Here is a 6,000-nt window from a genome sequence, read left to right on the forward strand (position 1 = left end):
AAGATCTCTAATCCAGCATTTTGCACCGAAGACTTTGAAATAACTTACATTGGGTTTCTTGTCAGTGAGGAGTTCATATGAGGTTTTCTTGAGGAATTTGTGAAGATATACCCTGTTGATGATATGACATGCAGTGTTGATTGCTTCAGGCCAGAAGCGACGAGGAGTCTGATATTCTTCAAGCATAGTTCTTGCCATTTCAACCAGAGTCCTGTTCTTTCTTTCGACGATACCATTCTGCTGAGGAGTATAAGGAGCAGACAATTCGTGAGTAATACCAAGTTCATCAAGATAATCATCAAGACCAGTGTTTTTGAACTCGGTTCCATTATCACTCCTAATATGTTTGATCTTGATGCCGAAGTTCGTCGAGGCCCTTGAAGAAAATCGTTTGAAGATTTCCTGCACTTCAGTTTTATACACTATGATATGCACCCAAGTGTATCTGGAATAATCATCAACTATGACAAAGCCATATAGAGATGCTGCATTGGTTAGTGTTGCATAGTGAGTAGGTCCAAATAAATCCATATGAAGCAATTCAAATGGACGTGTAGTGGTCATTATGGTTTTGGAGGGATGCTTGGATCTGGTCATTTTCCCAGATTCACAAGCACCACAGAGATGATCCTTGAGGAATTTGACTGATTCGATGCCAATGACATGCTTCTTCTTTGCAAGTGTGTGCAAATTCCTCATGCCTGCATGACCTAGTCTTCTGTGCCACAGCCATCCTTCTGAGGTTTTTGCTAGTAAGCAAGTGGCTGGTTGAGGACCTGTAGAGAAGTCAACAATGTACAAATCCCCTCTTCTTACACCTTCGAAGACTTTGGATCTGTCAGATTCCATGATGACTACACATCTATATCTACCAAAGATAACAATCATATCAAGATCACAAAGCATCGAGACTGACATGAGGTTAAAACCAAGGGATTCAACAAGCATCACTTTGTCCATATGCCTATCCTTGGAAATAGCTACTTTGCCAAGTCCCAATACCTTGCTTTTACCTTTATCAGCATATGTGATTTGCTTCAGAGGTGATGGAGTTAGTGGCATATTCATCAGTAGGCTTTTATCACCAGTCATGTGATGTGTGCAGCCACTATCGAGAACCCACTCAGTATTTTTGGGTTTGTCATCCTGCAGATGAATTAGTACAGCTTACCATCTCATATGCTTCAAGTTTGAAGAATATGATACTAATTTCATCATAACAGAAATGTAAGGACGTGTGAAATATTTCTATTTCATCAATCATTAGCTTGCGTCCTATCAAGCATTTCCTCAGGTCTCCAGCAAATTCTTCAGATGATGATTTTCATCTGGAGACCTGACCTGTAGAAGTGATTAGTTTGATTTCTTCACCACCCACATTTGAAGGGGTGGCAAAGCGTTCATCATCCTGCGAGCACCATATGAAAAAGGTGGCATTGACGCTAATGCACTTCTCTTAACAGTAGGGGGTTAAAGTACTCATATGAGTATGCAGAGAACTGGTTTGAGGATTTATGAACATAATGATTTGAAGAATAGCGCTCATAATCATATTCCTTGTAGTTTCCCTGCATGTTAGACGCATAAGCACGAGTATGAGCATAGTTTTGACCAGTTGAGGATTTTGATCCTCTTGAAGACTTTGGTCCTCCTGAGGAATTTGATCTGGGGTTCAGATTCTTCAGAGGTGATGTCATGAGGACATTTACTTGAAGATTTTCAAGACAATTTTTGGGAACCCAGATTTTCCTCAGAGAAGAGCCATTCCTGCAGTTAGTTCCAACATATCGAGCAAATACTTCACCAGATTGATTTTTGAACAGTTTATAGTTGGAATCAAATGACGCATCCGAGGAATAAGATAATTCACATGAGAAGCCAGTTAGATTAGATGGATCAAAAGGAGGCCCAGTAGCAGCAACCCATGAGGTTTTGGGATACTGCTTAGGTTTCCAATAAGATCCATCAGCATTCAATTTCCTCTCAAAGGCAATTCCTTCTTTCCTCGGGTTCCTGTTCAAGATCTGCTTTTTGAGCACATCACAAAGGATTTGATGTCCTTTGAGGCTTTTGTACATGCCTGTCAAGTACAATTCCTTCAACCCTGCATTTTCATCAGTGACATTTGTGTTTTCCTCAAGTGAGGAAATAGACACAACAGGTGCAGTTGAAGAATTTGTAGCAGTGGTAGCATTTGAAGATTCTGGTGAAGAATTAGCAGTTTCACGATCAATGCATTTAAGACATGGAGGAATAAATTCATCTTGACTAGCGCTGATCTGTTGAGCTAGTAATGAATCATTTTCCGTACGAAGATCATCATAAGACATCCTCAGCTTCTCAAGATCAAGCTTCCTTTGAAGAAATTTGTAGGAAAGCTTCTCATGATCAGTGAGGAGTGTATCATAAGGATCCTGAAGAATATCAAATCTAGACTGAAGATTTTTCATGTCATCAGCGAGGGTTTGATTAAGATTCATTTCATCATTCAACAGATCATCACTTTTGTCTAGCAATTTTTGAAGCTTTTCCAGAGCAGTTTGTTGTTTAGTGGCAATGATGGCAAGTTTACTGTAACTGGGTTTTTTGTAATCATCATGTTCACAGTCACTTGAATCAGATGAGGAGGCATTATGTGATACCTTTGAACCTTTTGCCATGAAGCAATAGGTTGGAGCGAAGTCATCAGCATAGTCATCAGTATGGATGGTGCACTCATTTTCTTCAAGATTGAAGATTGACTTGCTGACGAAATTGGTTGCTAGTGCAAGACTAGCCTGTCCGGATTCTGAATCTTCTCCAGAGCCTTCTTCATCATCACATTCTTCTGATTCTGCCTCGGAATCCATTTCCTTGCCAATAAGTGCCCGAGCCTTTCTGAAGCTAGTCTTCTTGTGTGAGGAGGACTTTGAGGATGAGGATTTTGAAGATTTCTTCTTCTTCTTTGAGTCATCAGAACTGTCGTCCTTGTATTTCTTCTTCTTTGATTCCTTTCCCCAGCGAGGACAATCAGCAATGTAATGGCCTGATTTCTTGCACTTGTGACAGGTCTGTTTCTTATAGTCCTCAGATGCAGATTCTGATTTCCTCATGTCTCTTCTTGATGATTTACCGAACTGGCCTCGTCGTGTAAATCTCTGGAATTTCCTCACAAGCATTGCAAGTTCCTGACCAAATTCTTCAGGGTCACAACTGTTGTCATCTGTGTCTTCTTCTTCAGATGAGGAAATTGCTCTTGCCTTCAGGGCGCGTGGTCTGGAATAGCTTTGTCCATATAGATCTCTCTTTTCTTCTAGCTGGAATTCATGAGTATTTAGCCTTTCAAGGATATTAGCAGGATCTAGCATCTTGTAGTCTGGTCTTTCTTGGATCATCAGAACTAAAGTGTCAAATGAAGAATCCAAAGATCTCAGCAGTTTCTTCACAACTTCGTGATCAGTGATGTCTCGAGCTCCCAGTGCTTGCAGCTCATTTGATATGTCAGTGAGGCGATCAAAGGTGTCTTGGCAGCTTTCATTTTCATGTCTCTTGAAGTAATTGAAGAGATTGCGAAGAATATCAACACGAGAGTCGCGTTGGGTTGATACTCCTTCATTTACCTTGCACAGTCTCTCCCAGATCAGTGTTGCAGAGCCTAAGGCACTTACTCTTCCAAACTGGCCAGGGCTCAGATGACCACAGATGATGTTCTTCGCTTGAGAATCGAGTTGCTTAAATTTCTTCACATCAGCTGCAGTGACACTAGCAGAAATGATGGGGACACCATTTTCCACAATATACCAGAGATCATTGTCTATAGCTTGTAAATGCATTTGCATTTTGTTCTTCCAGAAGGGAAAATTCTTTCCCTCGTAGGTAGGACATGCTGCAGTCACTTTAAACATGCCTGCAGTCGACATAACTAAAACTCCAGGTGGTTAAACCAAAATCACACAGAACAAGGGAGTACCTTGCTCTGATACCAATTGAAAGTGCGTTATATCGACTAGAGGGGGGTGAATAGGAGATTTTTAGAATTTCATCACTGAGGAAATTCCTTTTGAGGAAATTCCTCACTGATGACTAACTTACAGCGGAAACAGTTAAGGATCAGTTGTGCAATTGTTCACAACAGCAGTATTACAGAGTGAAGATTATGAAAACCGATTGCACAGCAAGCAGGCACGCAGAATACAGATGATGATTAACTCAAGTGAAGAATTTGGGGTTGAGGAAATTCAGAGAAAGTCTTCAGCAAATTCTTCAAACAGTCACAGTGAATGTCATCAACACATAATACAGAGAATGTAAAGAGTTGAGGAATTAGAACCCGATTCTTGAAGAAGACTGTTGTTGATGACCCAGTTCCAACTGCTGTGACAGTTGTACATCTGGTTTGGAGCGGCTTGGTATTTAAACCAAAGGACACCCAGTCCCGGGACACACAGTCCCTACCGTATTCTCCTTGAGCTAAGGACACACAGTCCTCGCCCAACACTCGTGGTAAGTCTTCAGGGCAGACTTCCAAACCCTCACAAACTCAGTCACCCGGCGATCCACAATTGACTGCTGGATTGCTCTAGACCATGACGCCTAACCGTCTGGAGGATGCACAGTCCTCAAAGGTAAAAGGCTTCAGTCCCACACAGGAACAACTTCTTCAGTGATGCTCGATCACTAGGTTTGGTTTGTGGTTTCGGTGGGTGGTGTATTTCCTCACTGATGATTTTCTCTCGAAGGCTCTGAGGAATTTGGTTGCTCTTATGACAAGTGTCAGTTTCTAACGGAGCAGCCAACCAGCTAGTGGTTGTGGGGGGCGGCTATTTATAGCCTGGGAGCATCCCGACATGATTTGACATTAATGCCTTTAAATAATATGACCGTTGGAGTGGATAAGACCAGTGACTTGCCGTGTCTATCGAAACGGTCGGGACTTTCAACTGTGAGAGTCCTCATGTCACTCATATTCCTCACTTGAGGCTTTTGGTAGGATTAGGCTTGGGTTGAGCATCATGAGGAAATTCATTCCAAAGTGTAACTTAGACCCCCTTTAACAGTACGGTGTTCCTATTACTCAAGTGTGAAGAAAACAAAACAGAAAGAGTAAATCTTCATGCTTTAAAGTCTTCAGAATGATTTTCTTCAGGACACACCGACTTCCTCAATTTCAATATCTTCATGAGGAATATCGATTTCATCGCAGATTCTTCGCGATTCAATTCTTCAGCTTCAGACCAATTTCTTCAACCGAAGATATACATTTTTAGGGGTCGATATTCATCAAATATTTCAAACTCCTCAGTGACTTATAGATCCTGTGTACACTTATAAACACATTAGATACTTAACCTATGAGTCTTCAAACCACCAAAATCACTAAGGGGCACTATATGCACTTACACTTCCTGATTGTTTTGATTGAAGTGTTGACGTTTGAAACTTATTATTATTGCTCGCTAGTTGATTATGCCATTGATATGAGTTCCTCTTGAGACCTAAATGTCATTGCTTATGTGGTTAGCTTATGATCTTGGTGAAAATCTGGATATGAGTTAGACATAATTACAGCAACAAGATCAAACAGAGTTCGTAAAAGTTTTTTCCTTTGTCTCTTTCAGTTTGTCAACTGAATTGCTTGAGGACAAGCAAGGATTTAAACTTGGGGGAGTTAATACGTCTCCATCATATCTACTTTTCCAAACTCTTTTGCCCTTGTTTTGGACTCTAATTTGCATGATTTGAATGGAACTAACCCGGACTAACGTTGTTTTCAGCAGAATTGCCATGGTGTTGTTTTTGCGCAGAAATAAAAGTTCTCGGAATGACCTGGAAATTTACGAGGATTTTTTGTGGAATATATAAAAAATACTGGCGCAAGAATCAACCAGAGGAGTGGAGCGAGGAGCCCACAAGACCAAGAGGCGCCCCCTGGCCGTGCCTAGCAGGCTTGTGGGCCCCTCGGGGCTCCGCCGCCTCCAACTCCAGCTCTATTTAGTCCCTTTCGTCCGGAAAAAAAAATCA

Source organism: Hordeum vulgare, chromosome 3H (genome assembly GCF_904849725.1).
Source record: "Hordeum vulgare subsp. vulgare chromosome 3H, MorexV3_pseudomolecules_assembly, whole genome shotgun sequence".
NCBI lineage: Eukaryota > Viridiplantae > Streptophyta > Magnoliopsida > Poales > Poaceae > Hordeum > Hordeum vulgare.